At 33.0% G+C, this 21,497-nt stretch overlaps 1 long non-coding RNA gene across 1 annotated transcript in view; it reads left to right on the top strand.

Annotated features, from left to right (window-relative positions):
* LOC140603140 (uncharacterized) overlaps positions 1-19,368 on the top strand; it is a 33,441-nt gene extending 14,073 nt beyond the window's left edge. The window contains exons 2-4 of the long non-coding RNA XR_012006187.1: positions 16,187-16,253; positions 18,520-18,635; positions 19,304-19,368. This is a non-coding gene — a long non-coding RNA (uncharacterized lncRNA). The remainder of the gene's footprint in view (positions 1-16,186; positions 16,254-18,519; positions 18,636-19,303) is intronic.
* Positions 19,369-21,497: the final 2,129 nt, after the last annotated feature.

Here is a 21,497-nt window from a genome sequence, read left to right as displayed (position 1 = left end):
TTTATCTAGGATAGGGTCAGCAATGTGATGTTCTTGTTTAAGAAGCAAACACCATTAATGAGATTCAGAAATAAACCTAGCATATTTAGACACGACTGTCTTCATTCCCTGATAATTTTCTGTTAGCACTAGAAAAATACAAGACATCATTTTTAAGTGTATTTTTAGCCAATTATATGGCTTTACCATGGAAACACATAATTGAATTAAATATTTTTTAAAAATAAGGAAAATAAGCATCCTGGATTATTTTCACATAAACTATTCAGTATTTCCTCTATTTCAACAGCTACTGCAGTTATTAAAAGACCAACTTCATTTCCATTACTATGTGCTAAAGAAATCCTTTCCTACAATCCCAATTCATATTCTGGGATTGGAACACATTACTTCTATGCATCACATCACAGCATCTATTTAAAGTGAGGGACCAATCATGTCATTGGATCAGAATAGGTCTAGTCTTGGGACGCCTGGTTGGTTCAGCGGTTGAGCATCTGCCTTTGGCTCAGGGCATGATCCAGGATCGAGTCCCACATCGAGGTCCCTACATGGAGCCTGCTTCTCCCTCTGTGTATGTCTCTGCCACTCTCTCTCTGTCTCTCATGAATAAGTAAATAAAATCTTTAAAAAAAAAAACAGAAAAGAATAGGTCTAGTCTTTTCTCTGGAGGAGAATTGCTAGAAGGAATGAAGACATAAACACTGATTAATAGCATTTTGTTTTTTTTATAAATTTAATTTATAAAATTTAAAATTTTAATTCTCCAAATATGTCCAGCACGTATGTTTAAATAATATTAAAAATGTAAACCAAGTAAGACAAATACATTTTCTTCTAACTGAATGGCAAAACTGATGCAGCATTCCCTTAGGTTTTTCCCATTATATTTTTTCACACATACACATACATTATATATATAGGTTTTGACCTTTGAGTCCAGCTAGTTTTTATGAATTTCAGGTTATCTTTGAACATATTACTATTTGGTTACTGTTTTTCCTTGCTTTCCTCTACTTGGGTGTCCTGTTATTCTTATCAACTACTATCCTACTGACATATAGCAACTTCAGGCAACCACCAAATTTGAAGGCAATAATAATCTTCTCATCTCTTCTTCATCAGCTCCTCTTTGAGGTTCCTTAATAGTGATTTTTTCTTTGGTCATTTGACTTTATGTTTTTTGGCTTCCCTCATAACTGTGTAAGGTCTAGTTATAATACATTTCTTATTCCATAGCACTCATATTTGTTCTGATTCCTTGAGTGACAGCAGTAATACAAGTACCTTCTTACTTTACCTTTCAAGTCTCTCAGTCTCGTTTTTCATAGATATCCATTTGTCTCGTGTGATGCATGTAATTTGTCCAATTCTTTCTTGGAATTTATTAATTCTGTGCTATTAGACAATCCACAGTTTTTCTTGTATTCACTTTTCACTTTCTTTTTAATGTTAGAAATGGGTTTTTTGCTCTTCCTCCAAGTTATCTTTTCTAGTATATTTTGTCTTGTTTTATGTTCCTTCTTTTAGGCCTTTAATAATTTTGGATATACCATTGTATAATGTCTTTCAGATGGTCAACTATTTTCTGAAGCTTTCTGGAGGATTTCAGTCTGTTCTTTATTGTGTCTATTGACACTCCTTTGTTGTAAAACCTTGTACATTTTGTAATTTTGAAATGTAAACTCTTAGTCATGGATCTTCTTTAGTAGAAATCATTTTAGACTTGAGATGAGATTATGATCTTTTACAGTGTGGTTTTTATTTCCTTTTTGTCAACCACCCAATGATTACACTGGTAAGGAAAATAATTTTGTATTATTATTATTGTTATTATTAAATTTTAATGTATAGAATACTAAAGTAGTTTAAAATCTAACTGTGATGCTTCTAGTTAGAGGAAACCCTTACTCCCTAAACTCAATATGCACCTTGATTCATTATCATACACTGGGAAGAACTTTCACTGTACATACTGACTAGCATCCTCGCTAAATTTTATCATCAAGACTTAAATTTTTTGTATAAGCTTTTGAATAAATTGTTATTTTGTCATTCATGGACTATATAATTCAATAATGAGAAGGAAAATATTTTCGCTATTAGATTATTATTAGCTGATTTTATATGATTTAACTATTAATCTGCATTAAATTCTCACTATACGATTTTATAAAATATAAGGACTTTTAGCATTTTGCTATATATACTGTTATATTTCATAACACTTTAAAATTTTTATTTATTTATTCATAAGAAATATATACATAATAGGCAGAGACATAGGAAGAGGGTGAAGCAGGCTTCCTGTGGGGAGCTTGATGTAGGACTCAATCCCAGGACCTCGGGGTCAGGGATCACACCCTGAGCCAAAGGCAAATGCTCAACCACTAAGCCACCCAAGTGTCCCTGTACAGTGTTATATTTTTATTTTAATATATTTTGTTTATTATGCTCTGGCACATTTTTGTTAGAACTTGAATCCTTTTGTACTTGAGCTTAGTATGTTAGTCTTGATAAATTATTTAATATTTCTGAGAAATTACCACTTAGGAATAATACAAATACAGAAAATTCAAATACAGAAAACTAATTGATTTGGGGCTTAAATGCTAATGAAATTTGTGCCTGAATAATTATATTTAATGAAGCAGAGACTTCATAAACCAAACACATTACAGCCCAAAGAAAAATCTTAATTTACAATAAATTCGCTTATTATTTTTTTCAAAAAAATTGTTGATTGCTTAACATGTGTCAGGTAGTGAGCTGGGAATTCATTGGTGAACAAAATATATTTCTTGCCAGCATGCAAGTGAAAAAGGTAGGCGCTAAAAATATGACAGAAAACATGTAAAATTACAACTGGTAAGTTTAAAATAAAATAAACACAGGATCTATGAAAGTATATGGTAGAGAGATAACAACCTAATCTGTGGATTCATAGAGAGCTTCCCTGAGGAAATAATGCTGCAGGTGATATTTAAAGTAGATATTTAGGGAAAAATGGGAGGTGTGGGGAGGTGTGGGGAGGAGAATTTGGAAGGTGAAACATCATGTACAATTGACATTCAGTTATAGGCCATAAAGAAAAAGGGCAAGGCAGCTAAAACCTGCTGAGACTGAGACCATGATGCATGGTGAGATTTAGAAATAGGTGAGGAATGCACCATGCAGGTTTTTGAGGCTATCATGAGAATAGTGGTTAGTTTTTAAGCATTGAGAGCCATAGGAAGGCTTATGGGTGTTCATGTGGGAAGGACAGCTTTAGGAAGTCCTCTACTTTAAAGTGATTAATGTTTTCATTGGCGGTGTCCAATTTTCTGTTAATCTCATCTCAAATATTTTTACTTTAGATATTTTATTTTTTATCATTAGTTGTTCAGTTGAGTCTTTTAAGAAACTTATCTTTCATGTCCTTCCTTATTATCCTAATTTTTTCTTCTACCTTCTTGATCATATGGAGTAGATTTACAATAGCTTTTTTTAGCTTCATTATCTTCTAGGCGTACTATATATACATTGTTTCTGACTCTGTTTTCATTGATTGTTTTTTACTCCTCATTAAGAACCTTATGCCTACTTTTTATGTGCCTGATAATTCATTAAATGTCAGACATTGTGGATTTTACTTTTTTGGTTCCTGGATGGACTTGTTCAAGGTAACCAAGTTAAGGGCATATAAATATATGTATTAAATAATTTAAGTTTTTTATTTTTAAAAAAATATGTATGTTCCTTTGGAGAAAAGTTCTCCGTTGAGGCTTAAATGTATGTCAAATAGTAAACAATGAAAATACAAACAGTGATATATACTACATCTGACATACTGACATACTATCATTGAGTTTGGGCCCAAAATAGATGAAAAGCACAAAAACTTTCTAAGTGCCCACATATTTTTATATGGTAAAGTATTTGATTCTTTTCTCGGGTCAATTGGGAAATTCAAATTTGGAAGTACAAGGAGCTCTGGTGCCAAAATTATTCTCTTTTTCTTATTAAACTGTATACTTCTTGAGGAAGTGATTATGTCATAGAAAAAACTACTTTTTTATTAGAAAGGTATATACATTCTTAAATTATAAATACTTAAGAATTTTCATTAGCATATTTCTAGTATGAAATAGAATATGAATGATGTCTTAACCTATAAGACAAACTTTTTCAGATGATATATTTTTTTAATAAATCTAAACCACACATAATAAACCATTCTTCTGACAAATTTATTTTTAAAGTAATAATCCTGTCAAAAGCACACAGTTCTTTTGACCAGAGGTTATGTGTCCATTGCAGCAACTTTTCAACTGAAACATAATTTTGAGGATAAGAGTGTTTAAAGACAAGCACACAGACCTTATTGTTAATATATATATATTTTTTCAGTGTATAGAATAATATAATGTATCTTCTACCAAACTTTGTCAAATATTAACTTCAAATTTCATGTGTATGTATTCATAACCTCAATAAAGTGTCCTTTTGAGATTTTTAACTGAATGCTGCCATAATAGATATCTTCTTTTAGCAATTTGCTTTGTTTTCTTTATACATTTTCCCCCTAAGTACTTTTGATATATACCATTCCATATCATTCATTTAAAGTTCAAAATAGGGACCCCTGGGTGGCTCAGCAGTTGAGCGTCTGCCTTTGGCTCAGGGTGTGATCCTGGGAACTGGAATCGAGTCCCATAGCGGGCTCCCTGCCTGAAGCCTGCTTCTCCCTCTGCCTATGTTTCTGCCTCTCTCTCTGTGTCTATCATGAATAAATAAAAAATATTTTTAAAAAATAAAGTTCAAAATAGTGTCACCATATATTACCATTCTCTGTCCTTGAACTTCACATAACTGAAATCTCTGTGTCTAGCCTCCTGCACTCAAGTGTCTGATTATGCGATTCAGTCATTTGTTGCATGTAGTGGTAGTTCTTATTGATATTACTGGTTAAGAATTACACAATGACTTACAATGTGCTAGTATGCAGATTTGGGGGTTTCCTTCCACAGTCCCCTATGCAGTACGTTCATTACTGTGTCCTTCACTTTTCATCTGCTTTGCCTCCCAAAGTCTCTGACTTCTGTCTTCCCTTCCAAGTGAGATCATAGTCATCTTGTGTTCTAGACTCCTGCAGGAAGAACCTGGGAATGGCCTCAGAAAAGATAGGGTTAAGCAGATTTCACCAGCTGTGCTGCTTCTCTTTTTTCAAAGATAGTAGTCTTTTTGATACTTTATTTTTCCAATTCCTTCAGATGATTTTCTTTTATTTTGTCTCTTTGATAATTATTTTTGCCAAGAAAGTTATTCTGATACCAGTTATTTTATCATATTTGAATTGAAGAAAATCCTTTGTGTATAAATTCTTTGTGTTTTTACATGTATTTTGGGGAAATTTATTTCTTTTCCTTTCAGATATTTTTTTTATCTTCTTAAGGAAATGTAATCTATGTAGTAAAAAAGGCATTTTAGTATTTTTATGGTAATTTTTTTTTAAAATTTTGCTTTTTTATTTTAAATCTATGATTGACCTGGAATTGATTTTTGTATATGTTTTCTATTTGGATGTATTTTTTTCTCTTATAGATGAACAGTTGTTTGAGTAAACTATTAAATAATTCATAGAACTACTTATTTATACAATTAAGCTTAAATATGCACAGAAAATATTATGCATTTAATAGAGTAAGCCTTTTTAAATATTTACTTGGATTACGTTTGTTCAGATGCCTATTATACCAGGCACTGTGCATACTATGGCAGAGAGTACAACTGCATTTTGGGGATGGATTACGCTAATTCAGAACACTCAGATCCTAAAACAATGTTATGACTAAGTTTCACTATTTAATCCAAAAGTCACTTTAGCTATATTTTTACAATGCCTCTGTATTAGGATTCTCCAGAGAAACAGAACCAATAGGGAGATCTCTCTCTTTCTGTGTCTCTGTCTGTCCCTGTCTTTCTCTCAATCTCCCTCTCCCTCTCTCTACCTATCTATCTACTGATTTATTACAAAGAATTGGCTCATGTGATTATAGAGGTATTCCAAGATCTGTCAGCAAGTAGAGACCCAAGAGAGCCAATGGTTTAGTTCCAGTCCAGATCCAAAGGCCTGAGACCCAGGAAAGCCAATCGTGTAGTTCCCATTAGAAGGCTTGCAAGCTCAAGACCTAAGAACTATTGTCTTAGTTTGAGATTAAGGTGGATAAAAAGCCAATATATTCATTTGAAGGCAATCAGACAGAAAGAATTCTCTCTTATTCAAAGGAAGGTCAGACTTTTTGTCCTGTTCAGGCTTCCAATGCATTGGATAAAGCTTATCCAATCGGGTCTCATTGTAAAGAGTAGAGAAAAATCTGCTTTACTCAGTCTACCAATTTAAATGTTAATCTGATTCAAAAACACTTTTACAGAAACACCCAGAATACTATTTGACCAAATATCTGGGCACCAGTTGGCTCAGTCAAGTTGACACATAAAAGTAACCATCTCCAAGTACAAATGGATAACAATCAAGCATAGTAATTATTTCCTGTCCATTTTCATTTGCTATAATAAGCAGGAAGGAGTTGTTATATAAATGTCATTCATTCATTTGAAAGCATGTTTTAAGCCCCAATAAGCTCAATCTTTGTGAAAATATTGGAAATTTACAAATTATGATATTAAAGAGAAAGTCATGGGATATGATTAAATATGACTAGGCCAGGAAGAAACTTGCAGATGGAATGTGATGGCCTGCCAGCATCTCTCAGGTAGGCAAAGAATTGATTGGAATCATGGTATAGATCCAAGTAAAGATTTGGGTCTACATTCTAAGGAAAATGAAAAGAGATTGACAGCTTTCAAACAAAGGAGTAATATATCTGATTTTCATTTTTGAAATAATTCTGTCCTCTCTGTGAAAATATATGAGATAGGAATAGGGTCAAAATTGTAGGAATGAAGTACAGTTATAAAAGACAATGGTGATCTGGACAACAGTAGAGATACAGAGAACTAACTGTATATACAAATAGAGGAAGAATTGATAAGCCCTTAGCAATTGATTGGATTTAGGGTAGGAAGAAGGCAGGTGTCAATATTGATTTTTTGGCTTTGGTCTAAGGGATTGTTAAAGAAATTCTAAGGAATTAACATTTGCTGAGAGATAGAATGCTCCAGGAGAAATGGGCAAGAATGAGAGCCCAAGCAATAAGTTCTTTGGAGAAGGATTGAGGAGAGATGTGGAGAGATTCTTGATGAATGTCTACTGCCAAGGGGATAAGTCTCATTCTTCTGTAAATCAGATATTTATGAAAAATTAGTCTTTCAGTTCTTAAGTTACTTTATTTTGAAACCACATGCATGAGATTCTCCATTTCATATCCTCTGGTTCCATACTAGATTTAAATCCTTTCACAAAGTTCTTATTAAACTTTTGCCCTTTATTATTTGATCCATTCCCTAGGTTTACATTCTCCTTTCTCTAAGTCCATAGAAAAGGACTTGTCTCCTGTTTGGTCACTAAATAAAAATTCTGTCCGTAGAACTGTTTCTCAATTCAATTCCACATAGACTAAGAAAGACAGAGGATGTATCAGTAAGAGAATATGTGGTAAATTGTCAGCCACTTATTTCTGAAATATCAGGTCAGGTGGGGTTTAAAAAGTGTCAGGGGACATCTGGGTGGCTCAGTTGGTTGGGCAACTGACTTGATATCAGCTCAGGTCATGATTTGAAGGTCCTGAGATTGAGCCCGAGGTTGGGCTCCACACTCAGGTGGAGTCCGATTGAGATTCTCTCTCTGCCTCTCTTTTTGCCCTTCCCCCTCACTTTCTCTCCCTAAAATAAATAAATCTTTTTTAAAAAACTGTCTATTAAACTTAGTATCGGTGAGTTTATTTATGTTCTTAGACAGTTTAGTCAAGCACCAGATGTGGAAGATTAATGGGAAGGAGATAAAAATTTAATAGAAAGTAAAGAAGATGCATCTGTAGACAAAGGAAAATGTATGTTTGACTGAAACAGGACAAAGAAAGCAAACATCTGTTTGTAATTATCGATTAGTTTTATGTGGGGAAACAATGACCAATAATGGTGATGTGATAATATGATACTTTGCTGATCAATTCAAAACTCAAATTCCTTGATATTCTTCTCTCTCTCTCTCTTTCTCCCTTTCTCTCTCCCTTTTTAAAGTAGGCTCCACACCTAGCATGGAGCCAAATGTGAAACTTGAACTCAAGACCGAGCTGAGATCAAGAGTCAGATGCTTAACTAACTGAGCCATCCAGGCACTCCTAATTTCCCTGAAATTCTCATTTGAACAATAAATGCACTTCTCTTATGACCACACACAATTTTATAATAAATCATTCCAATTGTATAATTAAAAGATTCACTTGGATGGCTCTTATCATTTTCATTTTTAGTTTCTTTTATATACTAATATAATTGAATTATTTCATACCTTCCCTATCACATGTGCCCAATATTTTGCCATCTTCTTTGCATCCTCTGCTGTTTAAGAACATGAGAGTGGGCCTTTTTTTTTTTTTTTTTTTATTACAATGCAAGTCCTGACAGTAAGCTTTAGATTGCTGAGGGCTTCACTTCAAAGGCAGCTCTCTCCAAAAACACGTATACATCTAGAGAAAGCGGCCACTCTACCCCTGGAGTTTCCTTTGTTTTAGAGATTTCTGGTTGACTTAAACAATTTCCATAGCTTGTTTTCTCTATCCTGAGTTTTAATTTTCTTTTCTTTTTTTTAAAGATTTATTTATTTATTCATTCAGAGAGAGCGAAGAGAGAGGCAGAGACACAGACAGAGGGAGAAGCAGGCTCCATGCAGGGAGCCCGACATGGGACTCGATCCTGGGTCTCCAGGATCACACCCCAGGCTGCAGGCGGCGCTAAACCGCTGCGCCACCGGGGCTGCCCTAATTTTCCCTCTTATGTTTTAAATTCACCACTAAAGAATGAACCCATGAAACCCTAATCACCCTATCCTAACTCTCCAATGAAAGTAGAACCCAGGTCCACATGTTCTTTCTCTTGTTATTTTTTCTTCCTATCTTCTCTCCTTCTCTCCATCTCTCCCTCTCCCTAAAACCTTGCTGTGTGGGCCCTAGTGCTGTGTACCCTCCAGGCTTTGTAACTAATAAGGGTTTTCTTTTATTTTCTTTCTTTCTTTCTTTCTTTCTTTCTTTCTTTCTTTTTTTTTTTTTTTTTTTTTTTTGTCCCTTGATGATTGTTGTTGAGGTGCATCCTCCAATCACAACAGGAACCACAAGGACTGGTCCAGCCACAACATTGGATCAGAAAGGAAAAATATCTGTGGTCTACTGGTGGGTACAGCTGGTATTTCTAGCTAAGAGCATCACAATCCATAGACTGAGACCAGCAGAAAACAATTCTCCTATCACCTGGTTCATACTTGTTATCCTAGAATGTCCCTTATATGCCATCATCATATTTTCATTATGTGCTTTATATGTTGAAGTTCCTACTAAGTTGGTCACATCCTTGTGACTTTGGCTATACAATTCACTTTGAGAGTAAGTTCACCAATACCTTCTTTCAGGTGAGTACTTGGAAAAGTTAACTTTGTTGAGACTTTGCTTGTCTAAAAATGTTTTTATTCTATCTTTATATTTTATTTATAGTTTGATTGACAATGAAATTCAAGATTGAAATAATATTACTTCAGTATTTGGAAGCTTCACTTTAGAATCTTACAGCTTCATGGAAGTCTGAAGCCATTTTGCCATTCTGAATGTTGATCCTTTGCACATAAGCATGAGTATTATGTACTCTACCTCCTTAATTTCTGAAACTTAATGAAACTTATCTTGTTTTTTCATGTCCCAAACTTTTATGTGATATGCTTCAGTATAGGTCTATTTTTGTTCACTCTGTTAGCCACCTCAAACTAGATTATCTTTTAATTACATTAAATTTTATTGAAAAGGTTTTGGGGGGTAGTTTCCTTTTCCTTCAATTATTTTTGCTGCTCCTCACTCATTTTTAATAAAAAATCAACTTTTTTCCCAAATATTTTTACCAAGCAAACAAGAAAGTAGGTCGAATGGCTTCTTTTTTAGGTAACTTCATTGTAACTTTGAGATTCTTATTGCAGTGAAAGAGATGGATGATGTTTGCTTTTATTACAAAATAAGCTGACATCTCTACTACTCTCTGTCCTTCCTTACCCTACAAAGGTAGAAATGGACTAGAGGATCAATCAGAAACTCTCCAGGGTGTTCTACAAACAACACTAAAATGATCTTGGAACAAGTGATAAGACAGTTAAGAAAATAAGATAACCTTTTATTGTGAATTTGTTGCTAATCAGTAAAATCTGGGAGTCATACAAAAGGAACACTGGCTCTCAGCAAAACAAAACAAAACAAGACATCAATTTGAATCAATTTTTTTAACTGGATAAAATTGCCAAAGTAAATTTACTCATTCACTCAACTGCCATTGGTTAAATAAGACAGCTCATCTGATACAGTGGATAAAATAAACTATAACTTACTACTAATAAAGCCAGACCTCCTCATGAGAATGCCTTGTGTGTTTTGAAGTTAGTCCAATAAGTAAAACTAAATAATTATGAATTCAGTGCTGCTCTTGATTGAAATCTTTGATTGAATTAATTGAAGATGAATCCCCAACATTCTTTTCCAAATTATTGACAAAGCATGGTTTTAGGGTTTTGCTTTGTGACTCTTTGCCACAAAGACATAGAGTCTACTTTTCTAATACATTCCCAGGAACAGAGTATGAATCCCTCTTGTCGCTTCTGATCAGGAAGATGAGCTACAACCTTTAAGTTGGCTCATCCAAAAGCAAATCTCATACAGAAAATTATGTTGTCCATCGATGGGTAAAAGAAGAAGATTCAAGCTTTTGGATATTCACTAAGGCTGCTTTGGAAATCGAATGTTATATATTAATATGGGATTTAGCCTAATTTAACAGTTCTTTTCTTGTTTTGGATATGACAGTTTTCTCAATAGCACTGAGAAGTACATTTTATACTTTAGCTAGATCACATCATACCTGTTTAAAAAGTTTGCTAAACAAAGAGTTTCTATACAATTGTAAATCATTTAAAAGCTGACATTTTGTTTTGTGAATTCACACCAGCTAGTGTCTATCTCTATTTTTTAGGTCATTGCAAAGCTTTATTAATTTGCTTTCACTTTGCAGTTTAAAATATTACAGATTTAGGCCAGAACTTCAAATATTTTCAGTTTAATCTTTATTACTAAAGTCACTTAATATTATTTATTATGTATTTGTATGCGTGTTTTAGTCACTTGCAACAGATATTCTTTTAAATTTTTTTACCTTTTAAATTTTAATTTTTATCAAATTGGGCTTCTAATACCCTCATTTGAGTTTAATGTATTAAGAATGGCAATCTCTGAGCTGCTTATAAAACATGCATAAAGGTAGAAATTTGTTCACAGTCAATAATTTTTATCTCTACCTCTACTTTCTGATACTGTATTCTGGTTTAATGTTATTGTAACCCTGGAATGTGTGTCTGTGGCTCTGGCCATATTTATGATTGATAATACCCAGTATTTCCCAGAAACTGGAAAATTTGTAACAGATTCTGTGTTAGAGATACATAAATGAGACATTTTTGATGCAATATTTAGCAGCTGTAAGGCTATTTAAGGAAAATTTCAGTTCCATTGGCCAGTCTACTGTGTTATAAGTGTGAATAAACTAATAAATGAGGCTCAGAAATAATAAGTGAACTTATTGACCAGAGCCCCACAAAATGTTTATAGAAAAGTGAGAACTAAAACACAATCTTTTTTACTTTTACTTATATTATCTAATTTATATTCACCTATGTTCATTGTTATGATATGGCTCTGATCAAGTTCAGATTTGTTATTGGAACTATTTGACAGTTTCTACATGATTTATACAACCAATTAGTAATTGTCAACCTCTTAAATCCCAGGCAACGTCTATGGACTTGTCCTAATCCTAGATGCAGACTGGAGACACCTGGGCAGCATTTAAAATAATATGATCACCAGACTCTATCCTTAGAGATTCTGATTTAATTAGTTTATCATTGTGCTTATGCATTGATATTTCAAAAAATTCTCTAAGACAATCTAACATGTAGCCAGGGTTGAGAATCTCTGCTTAGTTACAACCCTGGTTTTACCATGTACATTTTCAGACACCCAAGAGCATAAATCTAGAGTCAAAAATAAAGCATCTGGGAATGGGCTTAGAATTTATTAATTTGTGCTCCTTCTCAGACAGGAATCTGTCTTATTACATGTCTGATGGCTAATCACCAAGTGTTGGTAAAGTTTCCCTACTATTATATTTCTGACAACTCTAAACTTCTTAGTTTAAACCAAAATATCCTCTTTTTCTTTTTTTTTCACTCAGTATTGTCTTTGTAATTATGTTTTATTTATTTTTTGGAGAAGTTTGAAATTGAGTAATTTTAGTAAGTGTTTATATCTTCATCATTTTCCTGTGAATACAAGTCACTTTATCCACTGAACAGCAATATTAATTTTTTTCAGTGGATAGACATTTTGAATTATTTCATTGCTATTTATAACAAATCCAGCTGTTCCTTTTTGCATTTAAACAGGACTGAATGTTCTGTCCTTCAAATTCTAGAGGATACAAAGCTTCCCTTTACCAGGATTCTGGTTCCAAAGACTTACAGTTGGTTTTAAGTAATAGTTTCATTCTGTTTTGGGAAATCTGAACTGAATTGGGATATCTAAAATCTATATTTCAGTTCCAACTCTGCCATTAATATGTTAACACGAATCCCATGAGTACCCATTATATGTCAGTATGCTAGTATGAGCAAAGTATACAGAGGTTTAATAACAGAAATAATGATAGCTTACATTTATATAGTTAATTATAGAGAACTACAAGTTTTTGCCTTGAAGAAGATCTAAATGAGTTGTACAGATAAGAATGTAAGAAAAAGTAATGAATGATACAAGCAAACTGTATAAAAATTTCCATGATAAACCTTGGGTTCCTTAAGAGTTAAAAAGCATCGGGAAATTAATAATGAAAAATATTTATGAATGGCTCCATGAAAGGTACCTTGCAAATGACTTGAACTTTGTCACATCATGTTTAAACAGAGAACTGAAAAAAAAATTAAAAAATATAATAAATAAATAAATAAATAAACAGAGAACTGAAGGGTAAAGAAGGTGTTCTATGTAAGGAAAATGGTATAAAGAAATGTTTGTGTGTGTGTGTATGTGTGTGTGTGTGTAGAGAGAGAGAGGGGAGAGAGAGGGAGAGAGAGACTCTAAATGAAAGGATAATGTGTTGACATTAGGAAGAAGTAAAACTAAGAAATGTGGAAGCAATATCATAGAGTTATTAAAGAGCATCAACTTTGAAGTCTGATTGATAGGGACTTTTTTGGATATTTGTTTTTTAATTTTTAAAATTGAAATATAATTGCCATATAATGTTATTTAAGGTATACATGTTGATCTGATGTGTATATATATATATATATGTACATATATATGATAACCCCTGTAGCATTAACTAATACCTCTTCCCATCACATAATTACTTCTTTCTTGTACAGGGTTAAATTCTTACCTTACTCTTACTAGCTATATGATTGACTAGCTATAGGATAAGTTATTTACCCTGTAAAACTCAGTTTCCATATTATTAAAATAGAAATATTACAATACTTACCACATTCTGGATGGTAAATGAGACAATCATCATCAAGTACTTAGCTCAGTGTCTGCCCTCAATAAATACCACCTAAAACTTAAATGAAGCCAAGCAAAGAAAAAATGCATTTAGTATGGTTGGAAATTTGCTTTTCCTAAAGCCTGCAAATCAGGAAACAATATTTGAGGTAATTTAGTCTGAAAGAACACTGAATAAAGGTAGAGAGAATTTAGGGTTTGAGGGCTATCAAATTGATTTTTTTTAGGAATTGAGGCTTGAAAAAGTAGAGTACAGCACTAGTGGCATTAAAATTTTAAATAACAGGACAGGAGAAAGAGATTTCAAAGAAAATTTGCAAGTCTTCCTTACTCAGAAAAAAAAAAAAGGAAACAACATAGCAGGAAGCTATGTGAGTAAAAGAGTCTAGGAGATAATTAAAAATAATAGTTTGAGCTTGAATGGGAGAACAGAGCTGAGCTTACAGATATGAGCATCATCAGGTATAGAAGTTAAAGTTATAAAATCAAATGAGCACTGGGGGTTATTCTGTATGTTAGTAAATTGAACACCAATAAAAAATAAATTAAAAAAATAAAAATAAATAAAATGAGGTCTCTGAATAAGAAAGTGTAAGAACTTGAGAGGGATCATTCAATCTGCCTAATGGTTAATGGGTCCCTTTCTGTATCAGGCTCTCAAGAAATATGTACCAGAGCATTATTGATTATGATTATTTCCATCCACAACTTTCTCCATTTCATCCACTTCTGGATATCCGTCCCTCGCACCATCTTCAGTTTCACATTTGTTGAGTTGACATAGTTTCTCTTACACAGAGATGAAAGCTATCAACTTTTTCTTTTTTGCATTTTTCTCATTTCATCACTTTAGTGTCTTTCAGAGTAAAAAGTAGTATTTGTCAAACCAAAGACGGAGCTAGGCAGTTTGCTTTCAATTCTAAAAGCATTTTACATTATCAGACACATATTGATATTCTATGACTTAGTCCTTTTATGAATATGTAAATGTCGGTTATATGTTTATTTGTTTCCATTGACTTAAATTTTCTTCTTTTGTTAAATAGTCTTCCATACATTCCTCTTATAATCGGAAACATGGAGGGAAAAATCACATGCATGCCTTCCCTCCCACCCCCCCTTAATGTGAAATAAAATACTTTGGGCTTTGGCAATGGTTAAAAGGAGAACTTTCCTGGTATAGCAATATCTAATAAATGGAGCTTTTCTCTTCATCTTCATGCTTTGAGTCTGCAGATGTGTTTGAAGAATAAGACCACTGGATTTCTAGGCTTCAATCTCTATTTTTAAGGTTAGTAGAGCCTTCAGAAATACATTTCTTCCCACATTTTTATCGTTTGTCTTTTCTATTCTGCATAATCAAACTTGTTCCATGTTATTTTATTCTTTTGGCTCAGAGGGTATTGGTAACAGAAGTAGAAATCAATGAGAGAATCTGCTTTTTCACCTTGTCCTTGGTGGGTCTTCTGGAAGTATATACTTGGTGGTATATTAATGTTTATGTACTAACAAGGAGGAGGAAGTAGTAACAAAGCTGACTAGCAGATGGTGTGCTTCAAAGACTGTGTGGTTGTTAAGCCAATGTAATGGCTGTTACTTGGGCAGTGGGCCAGATGCAGAGTCTGCATGGTCATTTTTATTACCAAAGTGATGAGTATCACAGCCTGGCTGATTCATAGTTGACTTGCCAACCTGTACCATGAACAGCCTATATTATGGGGCACCCCAAGTGGTATGCAACAGATGCAAATGTGGAGTCATTACAGAAATGAACCTTCACTCTTATTAACTCACACAAGGTGTTTATGAGGGTCATCACGCCTTTCATTTGGCACCTATGTGAGGTCTGACTCTTTCAGGGATGGTGCTAATTCATTTTCAGCAGCAGTTTTTACTCTATTCACTGACTGGTCTTTTGAAAACCTCCTAAATAAATGTGAAAAATACACAGTTTCTTAAAGATTTAGTAAATAACAAATGAGAACAGAATCATTTTCCATCTGCATAACAGAAAGGGTATCCATTGTATATAAACACTCTCCTTATTACTCAGGGCAACTTTTATGGTATTATTTACCTAATTTAGTAGTCAGTACATACATATGAATGCAAACCCATTAAAGTTACATTTAGAAATAGTAAATTTTTTCTATTTTGGAGGCAAATACAGTTTGGTTCGACCTATGCCTACTTCAGATAGGGATAAAGTAATAATTAATTTTAAGTGGAAATACATAAGGCTAGAGGCTTTTAGATAGATCATAATTAGATAAAGTAAATTGATTAATCAGAATAAATAATCAACAGGTGACTATATGCTCATAACTGGTAGAGATTAATTTCTAAACTTCAAAGGGCTGATGGCATTTTCAAAAATCAAAAGAAAACTAGACTATTTTGAGCAAATCCATTTTAAAGGTATATCTTTCCTTTTGATTTAGATTTTCTTAAGAAATGCAAAACATTGGAAAGGCATGAAAAAATGAGGAGTTGTAAGCACAGTTAAAAGTAAGTAAACATCCATTTAGATTTTTCTAAAAATGTTGAGGGAACTTTGGAGTTACCAATATAATTTAAAATATTGCTTTTACAAATTTTATTTTCAGGCATTAGCTTTGATATTTATGCATGAGAAAATGATAAACAACTTTCATTAGTTTTACAAGTTCACCAGGAAAAAAGGAGTATTTTTATTACAGTGTTCTTTCCTGTAAATAATAAATTCTTACTTATAAGATGGAGTGCCATAGTTTCTATCTAGAGGAGAAAGAAATGTGTGAGTGTCATAGTCTTTTTGTAAACAGTGATTTTTCTAGCTCCATCAAATGTTATTTCAAATCCCTTACAAAGTTGTATTCTAACCATTTCTGTATTAACCATTCTGTATTTATTTAACATGTATTTTTAGCATTTTCATAGTGTACCATATCAACAATAAATCATTTACTTTTAGTGCTGAGTTATGGAGGTGAAAGATGAGGGGATGAAGACAGTAATGATAGAATTTATCAGAGTTACATATGATATCTCAGTTGAGTCAGTCATTAGCTGGTACTTTAAGATGTAAGTATAAAAGCATAAAATTCATAAAATAGTTTCAAAATATTCAGCATTGAACATTTCAAAGAGTTGCACTTTTTTGTAGACTTTAAGATTGTTCCCGTTTCATTAAGTTAAAAATATTTTTGCCAATTTTAACACTTGTTAATTATGAATCCGTGGAAAAATATACAGAGATAGCCTGTTTTTCTGTTAAAAGAAATTAAGGTAGATGTGGTTCACTTCTACAAAGCTGTCCTTTTATGGAAATACATTTTTTAGTATATAACATCACTAAATAATGTGCCTGGACTCTATTATTCTGGTAGCATATAGAAATTATTTTTATTGCATCTTTCTGTTTTGGAATAGTTTTGTCTGTTTACAACAAAGGGCATTAGAAAACAATAACAATACTACATGGACTCTGTTATTTAATAAAGGAAGTGCTAGTTACTATATTCCTTGAGTACTCGGACCATAGTTACAACTCTGTAAGAATCCAGAGGAGAAGCATTTCTTTTTTCTGTGCTACCAATGATTCTTCTGACAACTTTACTATATCCATGCGTGTGTGTAGACAGATGGGAATCTTGAAACAACATTTATAGGCTCACAAGTACATAGGATTTTTATGGCTTGCATATTATGCATTAACTTGATATTGATTTCATTTTACGTTTTGAACATTGATTTTAATTTTTCTCTGCTTTATGTACTATTTATTTTAATCTTGGATTACAGTGAGGATTTAAATATGAGGTTTAGAATGAATAAATCCATATAGATACATTCGTCTATCCATCGTAAAGAATAAAAATGCAGCTTGATCTACTTCTTTTTTTTTAAGATTTATTTATTTATTTATTTATTTATTTATTTATTTATTTATTCATGAGAGACACACAGAGAGAGGCAGAGACACAGGCAGAGGGAGAAGCAGGCTCCATGCAGGGAGCCCGATGTGGGACTCGATCCTGGGTCTCCAGGATAAAGCCCTGGGCCAAAGGCGACGCTAAACCACTGAGCCACCCAGGGATCCCCTGATCTACTTCTTATAGAGTCATTATAATAACCAGCTAATTGACTAATACTTTCAGGCATGGCCTTGAATATGAGTTATGACAACTTAGATGACTGAAATGTTTTGGCTAAGAAATTATCTTTACACACTTAAGTTCTTTCTTGAGAGAAATAATAAGTATCCAATTTTATAAAATGTATTCAACATACAAAAATAGTATCATTTAGTGTTTATAATATGTTTAGCATCAGTATTAAGATTGTAGATTCTGGAGGCTGAATCCAGAGATTTAAATTGTTCTGTGTCACTTACTGGCTATGACACCTGGAGCAAGGCATTAACACTGCTGTGTCTGAATACATTATTGTTAAAGTGAGGACAATAATAGAATCTCTCTCTTAGAGTCATTTGGAAGATTAAAGCATTGAATATATGCAGTACCGAGAACACTATTTGGCTCATAGAAATAGCTGTATAAGTTAGCAATTATTTCCATCCTATTCCTGTTCACAGTCATAGAGCTTTTCAGAAACACAATTCTTTTAATGCCTTCTTTTTTCTTTTTCTTTTGAAAGTTTCAGATCATCCTTCTGATGAGGGGATGAAATTAAATTTCAGTGATACACCTTTCAAGAAGTTCAGAAAACCTTGCCACTTGGTTCAGTAAATTGTTTTCAAAATTGTTTGAATCCTTTTTTCCTCCTTATCTAGGTTTGGAAAACTTCAATGGAGCATTGCTTGTGTTAGAGAAAAGAGAAAATCTTATGCAAGTGCGATAAAGAAATGACAAGAAAGATTTCCAGATGGGAAGGATATGCACTTGCTCTGTGAGTTGTGGCATTACTTTGATTTCAGTACTTGCTTTTATCTTTTGCTTTCAAACTGAAGAAATGTTTTATACTTAATAATTCTATTGATGTATCTTTATTTTTACCCAAGGTAGTACTCAGAGTACGGCAAAGATGTGTTTCCCAATTTTCACTGAGTATTAAGAGTTCATACTTTTTATGGCATGTGGTGAAATACATTAAACATATTGAACTTTTCTAAAAACATATTATCTCTCCTATCCATCTACTTCTACTATGTCTTCTAATTTTCTCTCTTCCAAATGTTGTGTTCCATTTTTCTTCATATTTAGTATCACAAAAATAAAGATGTTGTTCATCCCCTCACATAGTTCCCCTCTATAACATTGTGAGTATATACATTAGGTAGTCTTCTCAGAGAGTCATTACTGTACTAAAGAATCAATCCAGTAAGCATTCTTACCCTTTGTAAAAAAGAAATCACGAGATCCTGATGAGATCAAGTTAAGACGCTGTATTTGAAAGAGGCTAAAGCCACAGCGAACAATAGGAACCATGTGCTAAGAATGTCCAGGAGGCATTCTTTTCCTCACACTGTTCCTTTCAGAAGAGCACAGCTATTTGTAGTCCCCTAGATGTAATGGCCTGAAAGTTCTCTATCTCTCATCTGACTACTTGTTCTTCAGGTATTATCTCAATCCTGGCCTTGTCTAAGAAGACAGTCCTGGAAAAAAAAAAAAAAAAAAAAGAAGACAGTCCTGTGTTCCCTGGCCCAAAGTTCCATGAGAACAGTCTCTCCTTTCATCATTGTACATACAACTTCTATTGAACTAATTGTAATATAATGGTTAATGTTGAATTGGCTGAATTCATGAATTAAAGATAAGTAAAATTAAATGTAGATCTTCTTTCTTTTCTGATCAAAGGCAATAAATCTTACGGACAGTGTAGAAAAAATTGTTTGTTTTGTTTTTTTTTTTCACTTTTGACATAAGATTCACTCTTCAGTTATTGGAGCAACATGTAATGATAAGTAAAATCAGGAAACTCATTTCTATGCATCAAGTTTTAATATAATTTTGTAAAATTCAAATGGAAAATGAACTGGCTTCAATTGAATAAAGCCTGTGGCACTCACTACCAGTATAGTTACCTACTAACAGTTTTGCCTGATTTAATTTAAAACTGAGTAATAATTAAAAGTTATTGTATGGATGCCACAATATTTAGTGTAATCTCTTCTATTAAATGTTCCACAAACTGTTCAGAGAAAATATCTGAACCAAAGTAGCAAATACATTTGAGAAACGTTGCACACATTATCTTGTCTTAGTCACAATTCACATTAGCTTATTAAAACCTCTGAGAAGTCTTACAATAAAGAGATATGAACTTAAAAAATATATTTACTAAATGTATTTGACAATATTAACATCACAGGGGCTACATCAAGAGGAACACTTTTGAGAACACATAATGAACATTTTTATGTACATCCTGAGGAAGCAAAATAAAGACAAGGTTCTTGGAGAAACATAGTGCTCTTTTGCAAGTTGAATTCCTCGTAATAGAAAATATTAAAATTAAGCTTTTAATACAAAAATTACCCATAGGAGTAGTAGCCCTAGAGTTAGACATCCAGGAAAGTAAATATAAAAGCAGGTCTGAAAGTATGAGATCAATAAAAGGGGAAATGGGAAGGATGAATCTAACAGTGATTGCTTTCAAGGAAGTAATCATTAAATAAAGTGAAATACACCTACAGCGGGAGAAAAATCAGGCCTTAGGAGTGGAATCAGCTTGAACTGAAAGACATCTATACCCTTTCATTTAAATGAAAATAACAAAGAGGAGGTATTTTGTAACTGTTCCTGATTGTCTTCCTCACTTATCTTTCCAACCAACAGATGCAGATTCATTTCTTTAACCTTAACATCTTGAATGATGGGAAGTTTCAGAGTCATATTAGATCACTACAAATAAATATTTTCACAAAGTTTGAGTCTAAGCATCGGCTATTTTTGAGAACAAATTGATGACCTTTGTTCGTCATGTCTGCCAGATGGAAGTCATAAGTATTGAATTCTCTCATTTAGTGTATATTTTAGGAAAATGTGATCTCTTAAGTAGTACTGAAGTCTTGCAATCTCAGGATGTGGTCATCTAAAATTATCTATTTTCTTTACTACATTCTGTATCACCTACTAAACCTCTCTAAAGCACAAATGGGAGCATATTTCAGCAAAGATATTTTCCCAAAAACTAAAGGAATTTCTATAGACATTAATACCAGTTATTGGGAAAGTATTGGTAAATACTAATATTTGTAAAGAACAATAACAATGTAACAAATAGAATAGAATTGGAAAACAATACAAAGGTCTATAGTTGATTATTATGGCATTCTGTTATTAAAAACAAAATACAAAAGCAAAGAAAAAACTTCTATTTTTTTTTTTTCTAGCAGCTTTTAAGGAGCAGGAGCAGAATCAAGATGCCTGAATATTCTGGAAGCTATGGCCAGAATCTATTGTCACTTACTAATGGTTTATCAAAAATGGATAGATTAGGAATTCCTTTATTCATTTATTCAAAAACTATTTATTGAATACCTATATAATGATCATCAGGCTAAGCACTGAGAATATAATAGTCAACCTGGCAGATATGGTTCCAGAACTCAAGAATCTTGCCCTCTGATGGAGAGCATAGAAAAGAAGGTAGGAAGATAAATTTTGTAGAATATATTTAATGATAAATTTTATGAAATAGCTTCTATTGGAGGAGGTTATGAGTCAGAGAAGCATTTTCAGAGAAACTGACATCTAATTTACAAACCAAAATATAAGTAGGTGCTAGAAAGATCAGGGTGAGAAGAGA

The sequence above is a fragment of the Canis lupus genome, chromosome 13, assembly GCF_048164855.1.
Source record: "Canis lupus baileyi chromosome 13, mCanLup2.hap1, whole genome shotgun sequence".
In the NCBI taxonomy this organism is placed as follows: Eukaryota; Metazoa; Chordata; class Mammalia; order Carnivora; family Canidae; genus Canis; species Canis lupus.
This window is presented reverse-complemented; position numbering and strand designations above follow the sequence as displayed.